The sequence below is a fragment of the Phascolarctos cinereus genome, unplaced genomic scaffold (assembly GCF_003287225.1).
Source record: "Phascolarctos cinereus isolate Bilbo 61053 unplaced genomic scaffold, phaCin_HiC Scaffold_4;HRSCAF=312, whole genome shotgun sequence".
In the NCBI taxonomy this organism is placed as follows: Eukaryota; Metazoa; Chordata; class Mammalia; order Diprotodontia; family Phascolarctidae; genus Phascolarctos; species Phascolarctos cinereus.
Window position 1 is genome coordinate 301,032,581 of NW_027555847.1, and position 27,851 is coordinate 301,060,431.

The window sequence follows — 27,851 nt, forward strand, 5'->3', positions numbered from 1 at the left end:
TATACATTATACAATAGAAAACATAGCTGTACATATAAAATTTAAAAAAAACGTAAGCAACTAAAGGGCAGAAGATTCACTGAAAGCAAAATTTTTTTAAAAATATTTTTTTGTTCATTTCCTTAATAGCAAATCTTTGTATGAGGTCTAAAACCTACACTTTATGAGGGCTGCAATTATTGCTTAAAGTAGCATTAGTAATTGATATTTCTTCAATTTTAAAGATAGTGATTATTTAGCAGAAATATTCACTGGAGCATTTTATTTTTAGAAATTGTGGTCAAACAAGGAATCCTTTATGTGGCCGACTACCTAATTGCAGTCCAAGATCTCTTTAATGAATATACAGATACATTTTGAGAATGTAATGGTTCTATATTTTAAAGCTTTTTTTGCCACTCTAAGTCTGTACAGAACTTATATGTCTTAGCAGATGTTTTAAGTTATATCTTTCATGTAGGTGAGTCTGTAAATGGACCGTTTAACTTAAGTGGCTTTGTGGGAAGGTAGATTTTGGTGTTTTTAAAAATATATAACTGCAGTTACTTTAGTTTCAGCTCTTTCATTTTAAAAACAGTAATTATACCCAGTATAAAGAAAGAAAAATAAACTCATTCAATTCTTTGTAACATTCAGGGTTTCTGAGGTAGAGTTCTGGATGTATTTTTCTTTCTGTATATGAAGGGTATGCATTGGCAGCATGGCTACAAAGAGGAAACTTCCTGGCTACAGACCAGATACAGTGCATGGTGCCACATCATAAAATTCTCTTCTTATGTCTCTGAGTGATTTCATTCCTAAGCAATGCCCTTTTTTGTGCTAAGCTAAGTAGAGAGCCTGATCCTTTAGCTTATGACACTTCCTAAAAACACAATTCATGGTTTTGACAAAGAAAATCATGTTAGTTATTTTCTTTGTACATAGCCTCCAAGAGTTAAAATTTCAGCCTCTTAGATCTCTAAGTCACTAATTGTGATAAGGACTCAGTGCAGTCCCTCTTCATTCCTATATGTGTTACTAACACATTAGTTATGGGATCTCCATCTTCCCCTTCCCCATTGGCCATCCTCTGAATCTTATCTTCTACCTCTCTTTTCCTTTCCTGCCCTCCCACCAATCTATCATCTTCTGTCTTCTGCACTTTCTTCCCACTACAGTAAGTCATCTTTGTAATGAAAATAAATGTTAAAGTATTACTGTATTTACCTTTGAGGGGGAAAAACACCATTCTATCAGTGCATCTCATTTTGCAGTACTTAGTAGACAAGCTTTGAAACATTCTTTTTTGTTATTATTAGAGTCAAAATACATAATACAAGCAGGTGCAAATGTGAATTTTCAGTTTCAGGTTTTCCTTATATTCTGAGTTTCAAAATGCAGTGCAAGTACACATTCATTTCTATGCAAAATAGGGTTGGATTTTTTTTGGGGGGTATACAATAATCCATACTTGGATTTTATATTAAAAAATATTTACCACTGAAAATGAAAGTAAAATTCATTCAATCTTAGGCCCACAGTTACATTTAAAAAAAGAATTGCCTAAGGGGGGAAAGAATTATAGGAGATAATCCTTCATGAAAAAATAATCTTCATAAACTTTAATGTCATAATCTTGTCAGTAGTAGAATTTTTATACAGATAAGTAAAGTGTACATATTATTGCCAGCATAGCTTTCTAAAATATTATTCTTTTGCAAATTCATTAAGTGACAGCATTTGGTTAAAAGCATTAATGTGTAATAAACCTCTTTTATAAATTTATCTTCAAATTAAGTATTCAGATGCAAGTAGTTTAGTTAGCAGATCCAAAAAATGGAATTTTAAAGTACCTGTATAAAATTGACCAGACCAGATCAGTTATTAAATGTATGTTAAAATGATCCAACTAGACCAGCTATCAAATGTGGGTATATTAAAATTACCAGAAAACATCATATACTTTGTCCAGATATTATAATTTAATCTTCATTTACTTGTAGTAGGTACTTAATAAATGTATGTTGACTGACTAGAATTTAATAAGGAAGATAATTATCATTAGTCTAACTGTCTTATCTTTCAAACTTTCAAAGTAGGTACAGACACCTAGATACTAATTTTTCAAATGTATTTGATGCAGCTCACACTTCAAAATGTCAGCTTCTTGTTTCTTCTTTGAGAGAAAGAATGTGGTCAAAATGATCTATTTAAGTTTCAAGAGCGGTGTGCACAATCCCAATCCTGAAACACTTAAGCATTTGTGAAGCATGATTAAGAGGCCATAGTTGAAACTTTTTCACCATCATGCATATTAAAATAGTTTGACATCAAAATCCAGATTCTACATTAATACATTACCTTTATTTCAATGTATGCAGTGAGACTCTATTTTCTAAAAACTTCTACTAAATAATTGGACACGTTGAATTAATTAAGCTGGGAAAAATTCAGAACTTAACTTTTAAAAATTTTTGGTCATGTCTGATTTGTTGACATAAATGTACTGGACAGCAATTTAAAGTTTAAAGTCTACTATTTAGCTGTTTGAATATTACCGACTATGATTAAATAGAACATAATACTTTTAGCATATTTTGATGCTTTCTTCTGTGGATAATGATGTTAAAGAACATCATTTAAAAACTCGTGTTTTCGAAAATCAGGAGTAATTCTTTAGGTACCTGATTTTTCATTTTTTTTTTTTGAGGAGACTTGTTGAGTCATTGGGTGGTCTTTAAGGAGAAATTCTATGGGTTGGCAAGCATACCTTCTTAACCAGTTTCTGGAACCATTAATATTAATATGCTGAATATATCAGTATAAATCCAAACCTTACTTCCCCTCTGGATTATTATGCTTAACTAAATGAGTAAGAATAACAAATTTGGTTTTTAAAAAATGCGCTGCTGTTTATTCTTGACCATTATTTATCTAAGAACTATTTAAAATCCATATAGGTTGTAGAATAGAGAACTGGTTTTCACTTTGAGTTTTTCCCTTTCTCTTAAGTGCAAAATATTCTCCCATTACATAAGCCAAAAGGAAATTCACACCAAGACAATAATAGATTTACTAAAGAGAGCTGTATAAGATCCATTGCAAACATTTCTTGTTTCCTTGTGAATGGTGAGATAGGTTGTTAACCTCTCTGTCTAGGTCTATTTTGGTCTTTAGGTGAAATAATGTCTTGATATTCCCTTTTATTCTCTTTACTCTCAAATTAAAGCTGAAGAAAATGAATAGAAAATTCTTGACTTAATTTTTTTCTTATTTATTTTTCTAAAAGGGCATCACCACCCACTCAGCCTATTGTATTGGCTAACATGTGGTTCAGGCATTACAAAGAGATTTATTCTGTGACACCAACTCCTCATCTTCCAAAACTTGATAGGTGTGCATCATTCATAAAACTGTAGTCCCTGGTCTAAATGAGTCAGTGTGGGCTAAGGTACAGCCTCTTTGCAGGTGTGCCGAACAGAGCTTTGGGAAGCTGAAAAGTCAGGGCACAGCATGTTAGTATGGTTCTCATTAAATGTTCCTAAGCTGGGCTATTTGATAAAAACCATTTTCCTTAATACAACAAAACAATATTTTAATTTTATAACATTTCAGTCAACAAATCTTTAGGGGTATGTGTGTGTTATGTTAGTGAGACAGAGAATAGTATATACAAATAAATATGACAATAAGGAGTAATTAGGTCCTTTTGCTTCCGATACACGAAAATCTTATTTATGATTTGAGAAATACCTTGCTCTTTCAACCTGGGTGCCTGTCTTACTTGCTGCCTCACCATTATATGCTTACAGCTTTAATTATAAGTATGGTATTAATGCAGAATTTTAAATACCCCCACATGCATATACTCTTTGATCTAGGGGTACTAGCCTCCTTCCATCTCCTGACCCCATGCCTGGAATGCTCTCCCTCTTCATCTCCAACTCCTGCTTTCCCTGGCTTTCATCAACTCCCAGCTAAAATTTTACTTTCTACAGGAAGCCTTTCCTGGTCCTTCTCAACTCTAGTGCCTTCTTTCTGTATCTATCTATCTATCTATCTATCTATCTATCTATCTATCTATCTATCTATCTATCTTATGTATTTGTTTACATGCTACCTTTACCATTAAACTGTGAACTCCTTGAGAGGAGAGACTGTCTTTTTACCTTTCTTTGTATCCCTAGCATTTAACACAGTGCCTGGCACATAGTAGGTACTTAACAAATGCCAGGTGCTACAGTGGCTAGAGTGTTAAGCCTGTTTTCAGGAAGACCTGAGTTCAAATTTAGCCTTAGATACTGACAAACTGTGTGACCCTGAGCAAGTCACTTAACCTCTGTTTGCCTCAGTTTTCTCATCTGTTAAATGGAGATAACCACCATATAAATGTTAGCTATTGTTAATAATAAAGTAAAACATTCTCACTGTTAATTCCTTTCAAGCATTAGTTTTCCTTTTTTTTTTCCCACCCACCTGCATCTATTTCTAAAGACAGGGGAATCACAGGAACTAGAAGTGAAAGGGACCTTAGAAATCATCTTACCCAGCACCTTCATTTTTGTAGATGAAGAAACTGAGGATGAAAAAGGTGGAGAAATTGTCTGACGACACAAAGGTGCTGAGTCAAGATTCAGACCGAGATAGAATGACCTCAGAGCCACTGCTTGTCTTCACTGCATCATGATGTTCTGGCTTGTCCTTAGTATGTCTTTCTTCCAAAGCTGAACATTCAGAGAAGGCCAGTATAGGTAACTGTCATTAGTCTTTGATCCAAGGAAGTTCTAGTAACAGGCTTTCTTTAAGAAGAAGTATTCTGATTATGTTCCTAGAACTGGGCCAGGTACTTAGTTTTATGCTAGGTTAGGTTACTTGTAATTATAAACATTCTTCAAGAAAACAAAATTTCTTCATCATTTATTCAAACATTATTTCCTCTCATCAGGTAAGAAGAAAGTCCATGAAAAGATAGTTTTACCAAGAAAATGCAACACTTTAGTAGGAGAACTACAGGGACCTACAGATTTGATTCAATATTGTGAAAAGCACATTTTTTGTTGGATATGTTTTCAAGGCAGATTCTTTTGTATTTGGGGTCCAACGCATGGAAATCATTCAGTCTACCATGTAGTTGCAATGAGATTTTAATAATGAAAAGTTTATGCAACAATATTATTCACCTTGTTATTGTACTTTAGTTACAATAGTGTATGTTTCTGTCAGTTTTTTTTTACTTTTAGAAGCAATACTACTTATTAAATTACTGCATTAGCAAAGATTATACCTAACTCATTATTGTATGTCCAAGAGTGCTTATCTCTAGTGCCTTCGACATAATAGGTGCTCTATAAATATTTATTAAATGAAGTATATTTGCCCATGGGGAAAGGATTTGTGTTTTTAAACAGTTATATGATAGGCAAGTCAAACTCTGCCTTCTTTAAAGATATTAATAATTTTTTGAGTTGATAGACTTTGTATTCAGTGTTAAAACTCCCTTTATGAATTATTGCATGATTAATTTTATCTTTTGTTTTACTAATATTATTATTAAACATTGTTGATAATTTATTATTGAAAAGATAAGTCAATTCACAAAAGTCAGAATATGCTCCTAAAGATGGAAATGACCATTGATATTAGCATAGATGAAAAAGTGAGCATTCTGGATTCAAGGAAGATTTCAACTATTTTACCAGTGGGGTTTTTTTTTATCACTTTTCTCTTGGTTTTTGTTCAGTCTTTGCTCATTTCATTTGACTTTTCATAAAAACTGACATTTTAGATGATCGGGAAATGATGACAAATCCTTCTCAGTTTTTTCCAATCTGTGTTTATTTCAACCTGGTGTTGAAAGCATTTGAAAACTATTCTCATGCCACTGAATTGATTTACTCTCCTGTGTTCAGACTCCTTTTCCTACAATGTATAATCTCTTTGCTGTAAAGTGTTCACCATCAGAAGCACTTCCAGAGTTGACCTGACTATAGAGAAAAACAGCATGGACAGCTCCCAAAACTGCAATCAGATTCCTCTAAAAGCATTGATTTGCCAAAATTAGTAGTAATAATATTAATAAGAAATCTACAAGAAGAGGGAGCCCACTAAGGCAAATGAGCTTAGAGAATTTCCCATCTGCACTCTTCCCCTTCTTAGTAGCCCCTTTCGAAGGTTATGATTAGTGGAAAGTGGCTGTTAATCACCAGGATTTTTTTTTAACTGCAGCTGCTTTGAACATACTACTAATATAGTAGTTGTTATTGTCTAACAACTTTGTCTTCAGTTTTAAATTTGTATTGTATGCCATATAGAATATAGAGAATAAATTGTCATCATAATCATGAAATCCAAAAGAGTTTCTAGATATAATTTATTGAAACACATTTGATTTGTATAAAATGATCTCTGATGATATTGAGCCAATTTTTAAAATAATGCTGGAGCTGATCATCACATAATAAAATATCACGGCACAATCATCTTTGTAATGTGAGTAAGTAACATTGACAATAGTCATATATGAGGAATATTTCCATTACTGTGTCTTCCATACATTAGAATATCAATATGCATCTCCATATGCAGTGATGCAGGACTTAAGATATTTCCAAAGTTAACACAGACAAGGACTAACTAGAAATTTTGTGTTTAGTTAGATGTCAGTAACCTTTTATCAAACTAATAATGTGGTTAAATTTATTTTTGTTTTCCATCAGATCACCGAATTGTTGTCTTGGCATTTTAGATGTGATTTAAAGAAACATGCCTGAATGCAATTGTGTCAAACTTTTAAAGCTTAGATGAGATAAAGCAATTCTCATTTTTCAGGATCCTTTAAAAATACATTTGTATATGTAAAATAGGCCATGAAAGGTGCTTGGATGGTTTTCATCTTATTGGAAAGCACTCAATTAAAGTTGAGAACTTTCTATTCCAGGTCTTTTTTTTCCCTACATTTTTTATTTGTTGTGCCAAGGTATCCATGTGCGTTTTTTTCTACTGTCATCTGGCTCATTCCCAGCAGATGCACACAATCTGTTCTGCTGTCACTAACAGGGTTCAGTTTATGAAAAGAATGTGTCAGAACATGCCACTATAGTCACTTTTACAGATTTTTTAAAAAGAGTAACTGAGAATATATGCATTGCCCTAGTTTTATTGTACTCAGTCCTAACAAGATTTCTAAGAAACTTTTGTAATATTCATAAACTAAGCACTTTATTCTAAGCAAACTTTTTAGCCAAGTTATTTACTTTTCTTTTTAAATAGTAACATTAAAATATTCAAACATAAATAGGAATAAACATTAGGGTGAATACTTTTTTTAAAAAGGTCATTTATAATTTGTCAAAATAATAGCCTTGTTTTCTTATTAAAAAGATTAATAAAATTTGCTGTCTGACATAAAATATATTGCACACAGTAGCATAAAATAAAATCTGTGTCCATCACATGCTATGACATTAAATAATTAATTTGCTAGAAATTATTTAAAAAGCAAGTGAGTGATCAAGTTTAAATAGTTCTATTATTGGTTTATTGATTTTATATATAATATTGGCTAATCTCTACCACAATTAAGATAAATATAGTTTAAGTATAGTCTAAATGTTGTAGCATAAAGGGAAGTTTTCAGAAATTTTAAATCTCAAATTACTAAAACTTTTATACTCCAAACTTTGTAAAAAATCTCATATAATAATTAGATTGTGTGGGAGTAGTATATCTTTAAAGTTTTCAAATACTACTACCTACCTCCTTATTAGTAAAACATAACTTTTGCTGCTTTCTTCAGAGACAGTAGTTTTTCTGGTCTTTTTTGCATAAAAACAAAAAAGTTCAGCAACAATGGAAATTGTCACTCATTCCTTAAATCAAAAACTGATTTAATGAGCTTAGTGTAGTGACATCAAAACACACACACACACACACACACACATTTTAGATGTTTTAAGTAATTTCTTGGGTAAATATAAATTCTCAAGCAAATATTATAGATTAAATATAAAGACAGGCTACAACTTCACAAACAAGTTAAGGAATAGCCAAATAAGATAGAATCAACAATGTTTCTACTAATTTCATAAATTTATTTGGTAAAATGCACTCCATTCCAATCCAACAACATGTGTTAAATGCTTCTGATATGTAAGACATTGTGTTAAGTGCTGGAAATGTTAAAGCAAACAAACAAAAAAGATACCTGCTTTCAAAGAGCAATCTGATGGTGGAAACAACACGTGTACAGATAAGTAAGTAAGATAAGTACAAATAAGTTTGGGAAGGAGAAAAGAAATCAACAACTGGAGGAGGGGTAGTTTCATGTAGGAAGTAGCACTTGAGGTATGTCTTGAAAGAAGCTAAGGGTTGTAAAAGGTGAAAATAAGTAAGGGGTGAATTTGAGAAGTGAGAGACAACCTGGGTCAAGACACAGAAATGGGGGACAATACCAAGTTCGGGAACAAGTATGTCAGTTTGGCTAGAATGTAGAGTTCATGAAGAGGAGCAAGGTGAAATAAAATCCACTTTCATATGTTAATACAGTGGAAATTTACAGAATATATAATACTGTACAATGTATCTAAGGGTTTATGTATCTCATGACTTTCTCAATACCAGTTTTGCATAATTCACTGGCATAAAATAATCTATAGCTTGGAAATCTTCAGCCAAGGCATGATGGCTACAACAATTGCCAAATAATTTATATGTAGCCTCATTAGTCAAAGCCTATAAGATCCCTTTCTGCTCTAATTTCTATAATTCCAAATTGTCCCTGAGAAGTTAGTCCAATATATCTCATATGAGTTGAACTAGGCACAGAGGACAGACAAATCTGAATTATAATAACCCCAAAGGTACATGAATGTGTTCTATTTAATTATCTAGTGGTGTCAGTCTTAACACTAAATTGAGTTAAAAAATTCTTACTCTTTCAAATAAAATTCAAAGAGCTTAATTATTGTTTAGAAATAAGTAAAGAGTATTTTGCTGAAGAAGTTTTTGAAGAGTGGAATTCTAATGAATGCTGTTATCTCTCATGCTTATATTTAAGTATTACTTGTTATAGAAATCGATAGATTTCATCTTGATTAGACTTCTAAAAATGAAAGGGAAAGCTGCTCTGAAAACTGAAATTTTCCTGGTGTCCACAGGATATGAACAGTGTGGGACATTTTCTCTTAAAAATACACTTCAGCACTTTGCCACTGGCCTCAATTTCCGATGTGGAGGGACCACCCTCCTCAGTGGTTGAGAGGTAATTCTTTCTCCATGTTAGCTTAGTCATAGGTCTTTCTTGAGCAGAGAGTCTATTTTTGTGAATCTGTCCCAAAATATGTATTATTTATAGAATATGTGATCCAGCAAAGAGACTCACTGCACATGTAATGATAGGTTGGACAGTAAGGACCAGGATATCCTTGGATAAACTTTCTTAAAGTATTTTAAAGATACTTATATCCATTTGCAAGATATTTGCCTCTTTCTCTGAACTTGTGTTGACTAGTTAGTGTTAATATGTGATGAAATGGTATTTGGAAGTAGGGATGATCTATTATAAATAGATTTGAATTCATATGTGAACAAAGACATTGTGCTTTAACTTGTACTTAGTGCCATGATACATTTTCTGGGGGAATTGTGATAATTTCTATAATTTCAGAATTTTTCTGATAATGACAATGTTATTAGTGCATGTAACTTATAAAGTAGTTAAAGATATTAATTTCAAGCAAGTATTAGAGAGGTCAAGGGAAGGCCAGGCATTTAGTAAACAAAAAAGCAGCATATCTTTACCATATGTGATAATTTATTTTAACAAAAATATGATTTTTCATATGCATATGACTTTAAGAGTTATTTAATTTTCAGTAATTAAACATGCTTTCCCAAAAGTTTGTTATGCCAGATTATCAAATTTTTTGTTATAACTATGAAGTTCATCAGTCTTTCCTAGTTACACTATACACAGGATTGTATGATTATAAATTTAAAGCAGAATGGGACCTAGAGACGATCAAGTCCACCTATTCATTTTACAGATGAGGTAACTCAGGTAGAGAGAAATTAAATAACTTTCCCAGGATCACCCAGCTAGTTAAGGATCTGCAGCAAGATTCAAACCCAATTCTTCCAACTCCACTACTCCATGCTGCTTTTTAAATATTATATTACATTTAAAATAGGTCATTTTTCATATCATAATTCTAGCAACTCCAAATTGTCCTCCTAGTCTTTAATTCTTAACCTTCACTAACTAGATGTACAACAACTTCATTTTCATGTATGTGTAATAAATCTTTGACAGTGACTACCAAAGAAATTGGTAGTGCAATAGATAGAGGGCCCCACCTGGAGTCAGGAAGACTTATCTTCCTGAGATCCAAGCTGTTTCAGATATTTATTAGCTATGTGACAGTGGGCAAATCACTTACCCTTTTTGCCTCAGTTTCCTTATCTGTAAAATAAGCTGGAGAAGGAAATGTCAAACCACTCCAGTATCTTTACCGAGAGAACTCCAGGGGTCATGAAGAGTCAGATACAACTGAAAAAATGAATGAATGAATGCACCAACGAAATTGAACTCGACTTTGGCAATTGTATAATGAATTTTGTGAACACATAGAGAACCATTCAGGATAACTTGAGCCTAAGCAACCTTTTTTTCAGTAGGAGATTTCCCCCCTCCAGATTTTGAGGAAGTTGCCTGTGCTGTCCACTTTGACTTTGTAGATATGACTTTAGAAAGCATAGAAATCTGATGAAGATGTAAAATATTCAAATTTCTTAGAATATATTTTATTAAAAATAGAAAAGGAACAATACATCCAGTAATTCAATAATGTAAGTTCTTTGTTTGTCTTTATTTTCAATTGAAAATTTCTGCATACATGTTTTTAAAAGTATTTGAAAGAAGAAAAGGATAATTTTTAGCTTTTAAAAAACAGGATTAACAATATGAACTTTCTTTTATCCAATAAATAGTTTCCTTGTTTCTCCAAAAATTACAGTGCCAAGTTTTGGACTACAAATGAAGACAGACCAGTTGGTTAGAGGTCAAATTTGTCTCAGATATTACAGAATAACCAAATGAATTAATGTTCTTTGGATTATGAAATTAACAGCTACCATGGCTTTAATTCCTTTCCAAACTTGAATAGTGTATTCTTGTAACTAAAATGGGCTCCAATTTATAGAATCATTGCTTAGAAGAATTCCTTCCTTCTTTTTTTCCTTCTTACTAATTATATGTAAAGCATTATGCTAGATGCTAGGGGGATATATAAACATATATAAGGAACAGTCATCAATCAATTTAAATTAACATAATACCAAAATAATTTGTATACCTATACAATACATGCAAAAATTATCATATTAGGATCATGACATATTTAGAAAATCATGCGCTCTTAAAAATACATCACAATAACTAATTAGGTATCATAATTATTTTGTCCTCTGCTTTCCTCTCAGGGAAATGCTATGTTTTACAAAATCTGCTAGTTTACTTCAATTTTTTTTGTTATTGTTTACAAAGATAATGCAGCCATTTGGGGTTTTTTTTGGTTTGTTTTGTTTTCTGGTGAGGCAGTTGGGGTTAAGTGACTTGCCCAGAGTCACACAGCTAATGAGTGTTATCTGTCCGAGTCTCGATTTGAACTCAGGTCCTCCTGACTCCAGTGCCAGTGCTCTATGCACTGCACCACCTAACTGCCCTGCAACCATTCTTTAGAAGCAGATTGTGGCTACTGCAATTTATGCTTTACCCCCTTATCTCTATGTCTTGGAGTAATCATTACAAAGTTTTAGGCAGACCTCTGAAGAGCCATCAAAATTTTCATTTATCAATTAAAATTTCCAATTCAACTCCAAATTTGCCAAAATTAAGTGTCTATAGAGTCATAGACTAGGAGGGACCTTGAAGAGCATCTGATGTGATGTTCTTTCTGGTTCGTTAAATTCCCTCTATAATATCCCTGAGTGGTGGTCCTTCCTTTACTTTGCGATAGGTAGCTCCATTTTGTCAATATTTCTCTAAAAATTCTACACCCAGAACTGAACATAATATTCTGCATGACAAAGGCAAATTAGACTGACTCTTGCTTGTTTAGTTAAATTCAGCAAATTTAATAACACAATACCTAGCCAATGTCTCTATCTATTATTGATACTTTTGGAGTAAGACTGGACAAAGGACAGAGTCATGTGGTGTGTTATTTCCACATTCACATCAAGCTTTTGATTAATATTTATTAAACATATGTTGTACACAGAGCTCTATGTTCTATACTGAGAGGTATGAAGTATAGCTAATGTATGAACTTATAATCAAAGAAGGGCCTAAAATACAAATGCAGATTATTATTATTGCTGTATACTAGTACAGCATAAATAGATTTAAGAGTTTCAAAACAAATTAGTAAGTAAGCCCTCCCCAATCTGGGGGAATCAGGGATTCATGGAGAAAGTCATATTTGAGTTGGACTTCAAAAGATGGGTAGAATTTCAGTATATGATGGGAAGGAACAAGCATATTCTGGGCATGGGAAACAGTGTATATTCTGGGGGCCTGAGAATAATAGAATTCATCCAGAGTGTAGAGTATGTGGAAGGAGAAATGTGTTAGAAGTTATTGTAATAATGGTGAGTAGTAAGGTGAATCCTTAGGGATGCCACCTCCTACATGAGTCCTTTTATCCCCCTTTTTTTTTTGAGGCAATTGGGGTTAAGTGACTTGCCCAGTGTCACACAGCTAATAAGTATCAAGTGTCTGGTCTGAGACCAGATTTGAACTCAGGTCCTCCTGGCTCCAGGCCCAGTGCTTTATCCACTGTGCCACCTAGCTGCCCCCAAGAGTCCTTTTCTAATATCTCCAAATGCAACCTCTTCTTCCCATTTTTGAAATTACCTTATATTTGCTTCATTTGTGTTTTGTATTTCCATGTATACACATTCTTTCCTCCAAAAGAATGTAAAGTCTTACAGAGCCTAGACAGTTAGATTTTTCTTTTTCTGCTTTCTATCCTGAATGCCTAGCATAGTGTTCGGCACATGATCAGTACTTAATAAATTCTAGTTGATCAACTGATAGTGAGGTTTAAAAGGAAGGCATTTATATGAGAGATGTTGTGGAACTGATACCAACAGGACTTGGTTACTAATTATATATGAAAGAAGAATGATAGGGAAAAGTTAAAGATAACTTCTCTAAGTTTGGAACACTTGATGAATGGTAGTGCCATAGAAAGGAGGGAAAAGAAAATCAGTGAAATTCAATTCTGATTCAACAAATTCTTAAGTCTGTGTACAGGGAATTATATTTGGTGTTAAGATATACACTACCCTCAAGGAGCTTATGTTCCCTTGGAGACATGACAAGATATACAAATACACAACTTAAAGAGGAAGAGAATTTAAGATGTGTGATCCCATAGGGATATTGAAAAGAAATTCATATATGGAGTGATAGATTTGAGACCTGTGCAGCTATGTGATCATAATGTACTTACCCTTGAATTCAATTTTGGGTAGTCAGCAAAAGACAAAATGAAGAGGGACAGCAAACCTATACTGAGGCTGTTGGTATACATGAAGATGTGGGGTGAGATAAATCTAGGGAAGTGGGAAGATAGAGTCAAGGAATATCAAATGCCTCATCATTAGATGCAGAGGCAACCTTACGGTCCAAACACTGTTGTCTACTCTGAGAAGTTTCCCTACCAATATGTCCTTTTCAGTTGGAGCACAATGCTCATCCGTTCCTCTGAAATTAGAAAGCACTTGCATAAGTAAGTTTTGCTAGGAGCTAGTCCTTCAGTCAACTAGCACTTATTAGCTTTATTAGGTGCCAGGCAGAACGCTAAGTGCGGGGGATACAAAGAGAAGCAAAAATATGACCACTGTTCACAAAGGGTTCATGTTCTAATGGAGGTAAATATATAAACAACAATGTCGATACAGGAAAAATAGAGTGAAAAAGGAGGTAATCTAATAAGAAAAGGAAATTGAGTCCTGTCTTTGTTATGCAAAGCAGCCTTCTAAAATATGAGTTTGGCTGCTCAATTTGACAGTACAGTGCCACTTTCTGGAATTTCCAAGATCCTCTGAGGGAACAGAGAGCAAGGCCCCCAGCTTTTCCTCCCTGTTTAGAAAAAAAAATGTGCCCAGACTTGTCATGAATGTTAAGTTTCACAGGAAACCTGCATTGTTGGTGAGATCAGGGAGATGGTTGAGAATATAGTTGTAGATGGACTCCTCTATGTCCTGAAGTTTGCCCCCCAGCTCTGCTTGGATGAACCCCAAGCCAAAGCCTCTCCTTCCATGCTTTCTAGACACAGCTGAAGGGAAGGATGTTCTAATCCAATTATTCCCTGGCAGTCTGCTATTTTGGCAAAGTTTACAGAACAAATTATGAATGGAATAATAGAGAATATTAAACAGACATTATCAGAGGAATAACATGTGTAGTATGAGAAGATTTAGTGTATTGGGAAGAGCACTTAACTTGGATTTTGAAGACCTGTTTTTGATACAGTCAAGTCTATATCAGTTTATAATGATATGATACTGGACAAATCTTAACCTCTTCACATTTAAATTTCTATACCTATAAAAGGGCAGTGAAATTACTCCGGTCATTTACCTCTCAGGATTATTGTTAGGAAAGATATACATTTTTAAGCCACATATTAATAAACTGTTATTGGTAGAAATATGCTTCAATATGAAAAAAGTGAGAAGAAAAAATGTCAATGGAATTCATTTCTTCCCCTTCTCATATCACACACACACACACACACACACACACACACACACACATCCCTTTGGATATACCAGATTGTTGGGAAAATTTTGGAAGAGAAAATGTATGTTAGAATGCCTTGTATATTATAAGCACATAATAAATGTTTGTTTACTTGATATGTTATCATTTTTAAAGAGAGACATGAGACAAAGCTGAACACATTCCTTTTGAAATGGAAAGAGCAATGGTTTTGAAATCAGATTTGAATTCCAGCTATGACATGAAGTAGCTCTTGAACATTTCTCTGAGCCTCAGTTTCTGCACATGGAAAATAGGAATAAGACTTCTTTTAATACCTTCCCATCGTTCTTTTTGTGATGTATTTGCTTTGTAAAACTTATGATATTAAAGTTCTGATAATCTACTAATAATTATCAATGTAATATAGAAATATGAGCTTTATAATTTTTCTTTATTGTCATAATTATAGAGCATATAAAGTCAAAGCCACTGAACTCAATCCTTCTAATCTGGCATCTCTATATCAACTTGGATGTATATAAAATATGTAAAATGTAAAAGTTGTGATGATAAACCAACAAAACTGATTCTACAAGACTTACATGAAAATCAGCTTTGTGCTTTATAGTCACACCTTGCATATCAAGCCAAAACAGTATAAATGAGGGAGTTTTACAGAAAACTAAAATGTTATCTATGTTTAGTGTGGGAAACTAGGCTGTAAGCCTCACTTTCCCATGAAACACTAGAACTCTGCATCTTAAAATACCTTCATCTCAACCATTAGGCCATTTTTTTTAAAAAAAAGCCAATTACCCTTGTATAAGATGGGACCAATGTTTTATTGTAAAGAAATGGGTGACACCAGACCTTGCCTTCTCAAGAATATTTCTAGTTACTAGAAACATGAATTAAATTACTTGTGACAGCTTGGTAAATTTGATTTCACTTTAGTTGGTTTTTCAGAAGTAATGCAATTTATGCAATTTGCTACTCACATAATACAACTACATTATAAGTGCAATTACAAAATTATTATCTTGAATAAACTAAGTACACAATATTGAAATCCATTAACATACCATTGGATGTTTACAAGTTAGTAAACATTAGGAGTTGAGATGTATATCTTTAAAAAAAAAGCTGGAAGGAGAGAGCTTCTTTAAGTTCAACATCATTTAATTAAGAATTTGTGAACTTCTAAAATGCAAAACCCCCACCCAGAAGATTAAGCATGCTATCTGTGCAGAAAGGTGACATATTCATCAGAATTGCTAGCTTACTAATAATTATGATATAATTTATAATACTACTAGTATAGGCATTGTATAGTGGGAAAAGCACTGGATTTGGAGTCAGAGGAGCTGGGTTTGAATTTTGGACCCAAAACTATGTAACAGTGACAGCTAATTTGACTTCCATGTGCTATTTTTTCCTCATCAGCAAAATGAAGGAACTGTGAAAGAACGTCTCTAAGATCGTCTACCCATATACATTCTATGAGTGAGGGAAGCCATAAAGGTGAACTATTTTTCTTGTTCCATGAAGTAGCTATTTAGGTGTGAATTAACTTTTAGTAAAATGGGCAAATTGGTCAATCTCAAGCAAATTGACTCTAAAGTAAATAATGCTACTTTGCATTTATATACTGCTGTGGATCACACAACTCTGCCATGCCAACACCCCCCCACACACATATTAAGTCACTAGTGAACTATAAGAATTACCATAATGTTGTTTGGCCAACCATCTATTAATAATTGTGTTTCTATCAAATTAAAAGCTCCCTGTAACGTTCTTTCACACGACATCTAATGTCTTGTCAGAAGTAACTACCAAAATTTAGATCGAGTATGGCAACGATGCTTTATATTTTTAAGATAGTTGGACAGTTTTCAAAGTAATTAGTAAGTTAATATTCTCAGCACCATAATGAATTAAGGTAAGAGAATTATTGTTACTTCCTTTTTGAATGTGAGGAAATTTTATGAAGAATCTGGTAAATTATTTTTATTTGTTTAGAAGGTCTATAATAGTAGAGCAGTAAGAGAAGATTCTCTTCCAGAGAAATTTTTCTTTCTATAAAGTCATTTTTATCAGTCAAGTTTCTAAATTATTGGAGTATCTAAGGATGAAGTAACAGGGAGTATGAAGAACTTTATAAATAAACTCTGCCTGAGATAGTTGGCATGAGAGATCAAGATGTAGGCGGTACTGGAAAAGGACTTTAGCTTGGGCAGAAGCCCAGGACAACAGTTGCTAAATTCCTGAGCTATATTGATAGAAAACTGTCTCTAAGAAAAGAAAGGGTAAAATCCTCTTTAAGAATGTAACTTGTCTTTTCCTCCACAAAGCACAGTCATTTAAATTCAAAGGTAGAAGAAAAAAAAAACTCCAAAACCTCCTTTCAAGACAATTTCAAAACTTACCACAGCAAATTAAAAGGAAGACTTAAAATATAATTGTTCTGGGTTTGCTGTGGATCATCTGAATGTTCCGCATGGGGTGAAACCAATGCTTCCAGATTATAGTTGCCTGGCACTGCTATATAGATCAGCTGCAGCAGACTGAATTTGACAGTCCCAATGGTTTGTTGTAGATGCACAGATATGACATAAGGCAATGCCTTGTAAGATTTTTTTTTCAGTGTGGCATCTTTACATGAAAAAAAATTACCATTTCTTAAATTAAAAAACCCTCAATTTTATTTCACGATTCTTTGGAATGTCTGTAGGATATATAGCATGATATAAAAGAGAGAGGCAGAGACAGACACAGAGAGACAGAGAGACAGGGGAAAAGTCTACAAAGGATAAAATCTGGTATGAATTAACCTCTAGCCATAGGTCCCAGATAATTAGAAGAAGTTACCAAAAGAACTCATCTCTCAGTTTAAAAAGATCGACATAGTAGAGATTTGATTTCTTGGAGAAGAATACTCCCATTCACATTTGAAGTACTACCTTCCATGAGACCATTGTCCTTCTCTCCTGACTGTCTTTTGTTTGATATTTAAAAATGTGTGTGTGTGTGTGTGCGTGTGTGTGTGTGTGTGTGTGTAGATATATATGTATGTATGTGTGTATGTATAAAAGTTGTTTTATTATATTGCTACTTCTGGTCAGTATTAGAATGTTTATTTTATAATAGACTTTTCCCATGAAATAATAGAAGATAGCTCATTTCTGAGTCTTCTTTGTGGAGAAAATATCATTTAACAAAATGTTAGATTATTAAAGTTTAGAGCCTTAATCATTACTTGAAATAGAGAATTTGCCTTTTTGTTCATGTGTGTATATAAGGGTGATATATATCAGATTGTTCCAGTAGTACATGTATTTTTCAAAGATAAATAGAAAGTTGAGGTATATCCTTTTGGAAGCTACAGAATGTACCCCAACTCTCCTATTATAATAAATTGAATACATAATCTTGACATTTCTAAATACTTAAAACATTTTGCCAGAACAGTTTTTGTAATTCAGTGCTTTTAGAGCCACCAGAAATATCCAACAAGACAACACATTTCCAATATAACATTGTTTGGGGATTTGTTTGTTTGTTTTTGTTTTGGTTTGGTTTCATTTTGTTGGTACACCCAGGAAAATTATCCAGTTTATAAAATTAGTGTTATCAGTCAAGTTTTTAAACTATGGGCATCTCTAAATAGGATATAATAGGGGATAGTATATTTTGCTTTGTGCAGATCATTGAAAATATTTTATTAAGCTGCAGAGAAGTTTTTAAAATAAGTAATTGTGTTTTCTTCTTTTATGGAATACTTTGTTTAAAATTTTTCTAAATATAAATATGAACATTTAGAGTGGTTTGCTTCCTGAATTTCCCCTTCACATTGGAACCATGTTATCTGGAAGAAAAGCAGCTAAAACTGTCACTTTATAACTTCCTATCATCAATATAAAAACAGAATTTGTGAATTCAAGTTAATAAACCTGCGTTGATTTCTGTATAAGCCAATAAGAATTTCCTCACATAAAAGTTTCTGAAGAAAATATGTATTAAATTAGAGGAATGTGGTATTTATCCCCAATTATCTATAATATCATAAAATTATCAAATAAAATCATAGATATTTCTGATTAGAATGGAGAATAGAATTTAAGAGTCTTGTTTAAGATCACACAGCTACTTACAGTAGCTGAACCAGTAAAGGAAACCCAGTCTTTTGCCTTCCTAATATGCCGCTTTCTTTCCATTATATTACCCTCTTTGCTATATAACTGATTGATTATGATTGATATTATTACCACCATGTAGTAATAACTAATTATGCCAGTTTCATTTAACAATGAGAAGCAATGGCTTAGTGGATGGAGAGCTGGCCTGGGTGTCACAAAGAACTGCAAATGAGTCATGCTTCTGACATATAGTGGCTGTGTGACCCTAGGCAAGTCACCTAACCTCTTAGGGGGGTCTGGCCGTCTCTATAAACAAATAGAGATAGAGAGATAGATAGCTAGATAAAAATACTCTAACTTAGAAATTAAATAATAGATTTTATGACTTAAGATGGCACAGTTATAATGTAGGTAAGGGTTTCAATGGCCAGGCCTGGAATCAGAAAGATCTGAGTTCAAATTTGACTTCAAACACTTAATAGCCATGTGACCCTAGGCAAGTCACTTAACCTCTGTTTACTGAAGTGTAAAATGAGCATAGTAATAGCATCTACCTCCCAGGGTTGTTGTTGTGAGGATCAAATGAGATCATAATTGTAAATAAAGTTAGTACGGTGACTGGTACGTAGTAAATACTATATAAATGTTATTTATTATTATTGTTGTTATTATTATCATTATTATATCACAGAGCAGATGCCAATTTGCATTAGTAAAAGGAGTTTACTCACCAAGTTTCCCATGCTGATGAAATCACGAGTTCAGTTTTTAAAAAATGCTCAGTAACATACAAGATACATATGAAAGATTTTAGGACTTCTGAATTTCAGTCCTTTAGGTCTGAGATCCCATCAGCCCCTCCACTTGTTCATTTATTCCCACCAATCCTTCTTAAAGGACCCATTTGGTATGCAAGAGGCCTTCCTAAAATTGCGTACATGTAGAAGTCAATGACATTAGAGAGAAGGAAAAAATTGTTGTGGATTTTAAAAGATTAATATAAAAAGTGAACATCAATTATGAGCTTCTTTTTGAAGTTATCCCATGTTTCATAACAGCCTTTGAGCAGAAAGTCATGTGTGCTCTGTTGGAAAGCAATCAAGTGTATTCCATGTGAACTTCAGAAGAATAAGAAAAGGACATCTTTTTTTTTAACGTGGCAGAATTATTACCTCCAAGAAATATTGTATATGTGTTGACTTATGGCAGGAAATCTGTTACCAAATTTCTAAGTTAAGGCATTTTTATCTATCTATCTACCTACCTACCTACCTATGTCTACATATTTATTTTCATTTGGATTGAGAAGAAAAAATGTATCTACCAAATGTGCATCTAGATAGATAGATAGATAGATAGATAGATAGATAGATAGATGGGTAGATCAATACAGATGTAGATAGATTCGAATGTGACTTTTTTTTAAAAAATCTGACAAATGTAGAAACAATGCATTGACTCTAGACATTAAATTATCACAATCCATTGGATTATTTCAATTTTGATCCTGACTTGGTTCTAGGAATGAAATTCTCATGGGCAAGAAATATATGTCAAAAGTAAGCATAAATGCATCAAGAAAGTACAATCATACTACTGTCTTTTTGTACGCTCACTTCTGCCAGACATCTAATTCTGAGCACATTTTCTAAATCTCTAGAAATATTTATTACAACCAGCAATTTCACATAATAATACACGTATTAATGCTTTATACATCATAAACTCATCAGCCTCACTCTCTCTCCAGAATCATTGAAGTTCAGCTACTAAATATCCAGGCTGTGATTGGAACCCAGGTCTTACAGTTATAGTAATACTATGCCACCTTGCCATTGTTGTAGGTATACTTTTGTACCCTGCCTGGCATCTAGCATTTTTATTGTCCAGACCTGGGTTTGTACTGGGAACTTCTGGTGAGAAAACTTACTCTTATCATAATAACAAATTGCTAGGGACTTACTGAGAGGTTAAGGAATGATGATGGATCTCTGTGTATGAATACATAGAGCTAACTCTGGTGTGGATTCTTCCTCACTTGAAACAAATAATCATCTCTCTATACCTTTTTTATTCTGGGTGAATCTTGTTTGAGCCATGTTAGAAATCCCCCAGAGAGGATTCATCCAAGCACTGAAGATTTCCCCCTTGTTTGAAATATTTGGGAAGCGAGTGTAGAACCAATATACTACTTGGGTTTTGTGTTCTTGCCTCTCATTTTTGCTATTTGACCCATTTGTTTGTCTGTTACTACACGACCTTGGTAATCTTTTTCACCATTTTTTTCCACATTCAAACCCATTTTTTCAATCTTATTTTCTACACAATAAGGAAAGTTGGAACACCCCTAAATGATGTTCTCATAAACACAACACAATATTAAAATGCTGATATACTTCATTTACAGCCAATCTTTTAGCCCTGTATCTTAAAAGAGCCTCATAATGAGGTTCTACTCTATAGATAGAAATATGCATATAAAGAGATGGCATGTGTATACACAAATGTTGTAGTTGTGGTTGTTTATCCATCATCTTCAAAGAGGATCAAAATGTCTGTACTTGCACATGAATCGGATTTAAGTGAGGCAAAGTTACATAAAATCATCAGCCTCACTCTCTCTCCAGAATCACTGAAGTCCAGCAGCAAGAGAAAAATATAATTGCCCAAATGAGTATATTATTTACCCAAATTTGTTCTGACCAACATAGCTAAAATTTGTTAGACTTGCAAAGATAATTTATAGATGTTTCCCCACTTCCCTCCCCAGTGCTCAACTTTTCTATTACTGTTGAGGGATCACTATCCCCCCAGTCACCCAGGCTCTCAACCCCTATGTCATCTTCAACTCTTCATTTCTCCTCATCCCACATACTCAGTCAGATGTTAAATCTTGTCATTTCTGCCTTTACAACATCTCTTATATATGTTGTTTAGTCACTACCTTAGTACAGGGGCTCATCACCTTTCCTTGGGCTATTGCAATAATATCGAATCTGTATCCTTCCTCAAGGCCCTGTCCACTCCAGGCCATCTTCCACTTAACTGCCAAACTGACTGTGCTGAGGTCCAGGTCTTACCATGTCACCTCTCTACTAAAAAAAACCCAATGGCTCCCTAGAATCTCCAGTCTCAAATGGCAAGTCCTCTGTTTGTCACCTAAAGCTCTTCAAAACGAACCCATTCCTATCTTTTCAGGAACCTTCTATTTTGCTGTTCCTTAGACCCAAAATGTTTATCCTCTTCTGCCTTCATTAGGATTCCCCTCCCCCACTCCCAGCAGCTAGAACCTTCACTTCTGAGTTTTATACTTTTTTTTTTTTTTGGTGAGGCAGTTAGGGTTAAGTGACTTGCCCAGAGTCACAGCTAGTGAGTGCTATATGTCTAGGTCAAATTTGAACTCAGGTCCTCCTGACTTCAGGGCCAGTGCTCTATTCACCTAGTGGCCCCTGAGTTTTACTTTCAATGTATCTTTCACTTTCATAGTTACTTGCCTATCAGTTAGTTCCCTCCTTCCCCCTATTAAAATGAGAGGTCCTTGAAGGCAGAATCAGTGGAGAGGGAGTTTATTGTCGTTGTTTTTTTAATTTTTGCCTTTTGTTGTAGCTCCAGTGCTTAGTATAGTGCCTAATGCATAGTAAGCATTTTAAAAATACTTACTGACCAACTTTTTGTCCACCTTTCCACATCTTCAAATTGTACCCATTCTTTTTTTAATTTTTAATTTTACTTATTTTATTCTGAACTTAAGAAATAAAACAAGCATTGCCATAACACAGTAGAACAGAAAAAAAGATGATTGTATATGAAACTGCAAATCTATTACGTACCACTTGCTATTTAAATATATAATAAAGTTACCTTACAACTTTCTTTTTTCCTTTTTTCTTCCCTTTCCCCTGCTGCTCTGCCCTAGAGATGGCTACAATTTCATACATATATGTGTGTATGTGTGTATACATATATATATATATGTGTGTGTGTGTGTGTGTGTGTGTGTGTGTATGTATATATACATATACATACATTATATACATATATATACATGTATGTGTATATATATGTATATAATGTATGTGTATGTAAAACCATTCTATATATACTTCTATTTATCAGTTATTTTTCTGGGGGCAGTTGGTCTTTTAGGCCTTGGCAAAGTCTCACCTCTTCCATAAGGAATTCTCCCCACCAGGGCTTACACTGATCTATCTTTCTCATTTCTCCCCTTCTGTGTACTTATCATCTAGGCCCACATGGTACCACTTAATAATAATCTTATATTGCCCTGTAACTGTTTCTTGAATGTAAGCCTTTGTCTACCTAACCAGAATTAAGCTTCTTAGGATCATAGGATTTAGAGGTAGAAGGGAACTCAGAGGTGCCAAGCGGTTCCTTTTCTAGATGAAAAAACTGAGACTTCTGACTTGCCTAAGGTCATACAGGTGGGAAGTAGCAGAGTCAGAATTCTAACCCAAATCTGTGATGATTTTTGCTCTACCATGCCTTATAAGGAGTAGCACCCTTATCTTACAAGTGAGGAACCAGGTTAAGAAAGTTAAATAACTTACTCATGTTCACAAAGCTACTCCCTGTCCAAGCTGTGATTTGAATCGTGGTCTTCTGCCTCCATGTTGAGTGTTCTTTGTACTATACTCTGCCACTTTTCTGTTGTTGTAGGTACCCTTTTGTACCCTGCCTGGCATCTAGTATGTTTTATTGTTCAGACCTGGATTGTGTCGGGAACTCCTGGTGAGAAAATTTACTCTTATCATTAACAAATTGCTTAGGACTTACTGAGAGGTTAAGTGACTTGACCAAAGATACTATAGCCAGTATATGTCTGAGGCAGCACTTGAAGCCGGGTCTTCCCAATTTTCAGCTTTCTAGCCAGCTCTGCATTTCCATCTGGCATCACACCAGATATGTAGCAGGTCTTCAATAAAGTCATTTTTTTCCACAGCATAAAAATTGATTGTGTCCTAGAAGTTTGTTTGTAAGATAATTGAGTGCCAGTCGGAATATATGTTCCCCTAAAAAAAAATGTTGTAGGTACTAGCTGGGTATGCAAGCTGGCCAACCAAAGCCTATTTAACCCATGATGTAACTTAAATACTGTTCCTTGATAATCTTTTTTTCTTTAAAGAATGTTCAACTATATTTTTGCCACACTAAAGCCTCTTACATAGCCAATGTAACTATGGGCAATTCACTAAACTTCTCTGAGGCTGACGGAAAATTGGAAATCAATTCCTGTAGGACCTACTTCAAAGGATCATGATGGGGGTCAAATGTGTGTAAAGCACTTCACAAACTTTAAAGCGCTGCATGAATGTCAGTTGTAATTATCATTATTCAGATTTCCAAGCAACTTTCAGCCCCAGTTATGAGGCCAGTGGTTTGTAAATCGAAAAGTGTTATCTGAGAGTGAAACATGATTAATACTGCCAATCAAGCAAAGCAGAAACATTTAAATAAAAAAATAAATAATTTATTTTAAATACTGATGGTTGATGAAAACCAAGTTTAATTAGAGAAGAATGAAGAGGAAATGAGAAATTTCCCAAGCTGAACTTCCTGGCATTTCAAGAACGCTAGAGGCGTATGGGCATTATTCTTCTCATTTCAGCACAGGATCCTAGATGAAAGCTTTGAGGGACAGCAAAAGCCATCTAGACCAATACCCTAATTATATAGATGAGAAAACTGAGGCCCCGGGAGGTTAAGTGACTTCTCCAGGGTCACACAGATAGCTAACAACTTGTGACTTTCCTTTTCCTTGATACAAATGTGTAAAAACAATATCGTGTTTATCAGCTGAGATTAGCACTATTTTTTAACTGATAAATGAAATAGAGGTTTTCTTTGCGAGAGCTACACCAGAGAAGAGGAAGGAAGGGGACTGAAGAATACTGTGGATGTGTGACAAAGAAATTGACAGAAGTGTACGTAACCAAGTTATGAAAAATGGAAAACGGAGGAAAGAAGAGGGTGGCAAAGAGATATGAAATCAAGTCTGATATTTCCCTTGCAGGCCGCTACGTGGCATCATTATACCAATGTCTCTTGTAGATAGGGTTATGAGTATAGTGACTTCAGTGTGGGTAGGGGGAAAAAGAAGTGGGTAATTTTTTGGTATAGTGGAAAGAATCCTAGTTCTTGAATCAGGGAAATTGAGTTCTAATCATACCTCTAATAATTATTATCTGTGTGATTCTTGGACAAATCACAATCTACCTGGACCTCAGTTTACTCATCTGTAAAATGAGGGCATTGGACGACATGGCCTTTTTTATTGATTTAAATAATGACTTAAAAATAATTTAAATTCAACAATATTTTTTATTTTTTTAATTGGATCGTCTTTTAAGCCCTGAGTTTAGATTTTCTATATACCTGACACCCCTCCCCCAAATATTCAACACATATGTGGCATTCAGAACAAAGCAACTCTTAAAATAAATGAATGAATAAACAAATTTCTAAAAGTACATAAATGCAACTTAACTGACAAAAAAAATTAAAGAGTAATTATACCCCTATAGGTACTATGATGTAGTGGATAAATGACTAGCCTTAGAATCAGAAAAAAACTGGGTTCAAGTCATGCCTATTACTATCTATACACAGTTACTGACTAGGACACAATTACTGGCCAATTACTAGCTAGAAAACATTTTTTATGCTGTGGACAAAATGACTTTATTGAAGACCTGTTATATACTAATGTTATTATGCAAGATGGAGATGCAGAGCTGGATAGAAAGCTGAGAGTTGGGAAGACCAGGCTTCAAGTGCTGCCTCTGACACATACTACCTGCAATATATTTGGTCAAGTTACTTTAACCTCCCAGTAACTCAGACTGTGCAAATCACATTATCTTTCAGTGTCTCAAAACAACTATCAATCGTGATGGGTTCCAGAGGAATTATTCATCTGTATCAGTGGAAGGTATTTCCATACTGGGAGTTTCCCACACTAATAAAATCACAATTACATAATAAAAAGCACTATGCATATTAATATATTAATAGGGATAATATGTAAAAATTATATTAAAATATTAATAGGAAAATAAATTACGAGATCTATCCTCAATAAACAATTTTTTTCTGGTCCATGAATGTTAAATTCTCATTAAAACATGGATTTAAGTAATAGTCTCTTTTATGATTTGCTCAGAAGAAATCTCACCAAACTTTCATTCTTTTACTAGCTAAAGAATAGAGAAAGTCCAGACAAATTCATTGAAGTACAATTCATGTATGTAATTTCCACAAGGTACTGGAAGGTAAATTGCCAAGAAGGGAAAAAAATCTCTTTGACTTTTCTGTTATCACTTACTCAACCAAATTTATTAGTTAAAGGCACAGTTTTGGAACGGTAGCTCTTCAGCTAAAGTACTTACTTCCTAAGGGATGTGTGTGTGTGTGTGTGTGTGTGTGTGTGTGTGTGTGTGTGTGTATACTGTTAATTAAGACAAATTTTAGCCAAAATTGAACAATAGTACCATTTCCTGTGGGGCATTTTCTCTATGCATTAGTTCTACTGATGAATTGTACTTGGTATGATAAAGTGGTCACATGATAACTACCTCAGTGCCCTTGGCATGTCCCATTACCTTCTGTGATATGGAACTCCAATGTTGATTCACATCCTATGAAGAATCCACCTTGATTCTGGAATATTTATGCTTTCAGGCCCTGCCTGGTAAAAGGATTTCTCCATTTTACATAATTCCTCACAGTCTGTAGACATGGATAAGTGACTCAGTGATGCCTAATCTATTTGACATATAAGACACAGGCTTGTGAGTAGTATTCTTATTAGATTGCAATTTCATATTTCTTCTATATATTTATATGTATATACATATTATATAACATATATAATGTAATTTATATATCTCTGATTTCTTCAGTAAATGCAATAGATGAATATGTATGACTTGGTTTTTATTTTATATGCTGAGTTCACACAAAGAATGTTTTTTTAATTGAAAAAATATAAGAGAAAGAAAATAATTATGTTTGGTTGGGAAATATACCTTTTAAATACTTGTTATTTATACTTTGCCTTTGATCTAATGTAATAATTTCACGTTGTGTGTGTGCATGTGAGTGTGTGTGAGTGAAAGCACTTAACCAAATTGGGTTTTTATTTATTTTAAAGATATGGAATGATTGAGTACATTACACTAGGAAGTCAATTTTGTCATTTAAAAAAAAAACCTCTCAGGTATTTTTCTTGTTCGTGTTGTGCTGTATGGCAACATCTCCACTATAGTCATTTCTGGATTGTTTAGGAATTGATTACCAAATGCAATTGCTTTTCCACCATCTTTTAGCTAAAATGGTCTTTTAGCCATTCTGTTGCATGGTATAACTTCAGTACACAGTAGGAGAGTCAAGGGAAGATGAACTGAAATCAACCACTTTTACTATTTGTATAGAGTTTGTAAAAAGGGGTGGCAGAGATAGAGGCTGAAGTGAGTGGCATTTTGATTATTCATGGATTTTATTCATACCTTAAATTTTCTATCGGCAAGGCAATTAAGAGGTCATTATTACTACATTATTAATGATCAGTATTTTTTTGAATGTCAACATTAGTCTAGGGAAAAGACAAAAATTACCCCCTACTTCATCAGTATTCATCAAGAAGCTATCAACTCATACCTAGGATATTTTATATGCACATAGAATCATGTAATTTTACAGATATAAGGGCCCCCAGACCATCTAATAACAATAAATCATATTTTATGCTCTAATAGTGATGAAATACTTTACTAGGTGAATACATAGAGATAGATAGATACGTACATACATAGATGGAACATTTATTAAGCATTTACAATATGCCAGATACTCTACTAAGAATTGAGGATGCAAATTCAGGGAAGGGAGAAAATCCCTGACCTCAAAGAAATTATATTCTAATGGGGTAACATGACACATAAAGG

The 27,851-nt window shown here is 33.8% G+C and overlaps 1 protein-coding gene across 10 annotated transcripts in view; it reads left to right on the top strand.

Moving 5' to 3' along the window:
• The window catches only part of MEF2C (myocyte enhancer factor 2C), a 190,203-nt gene that overhangs the window by 7,635 nt on the left and 154,717 nt on the right, over positions 1 to 27,851 (top strand). The gene's annotated exons all lie outside the window — the stretch shown is intronic.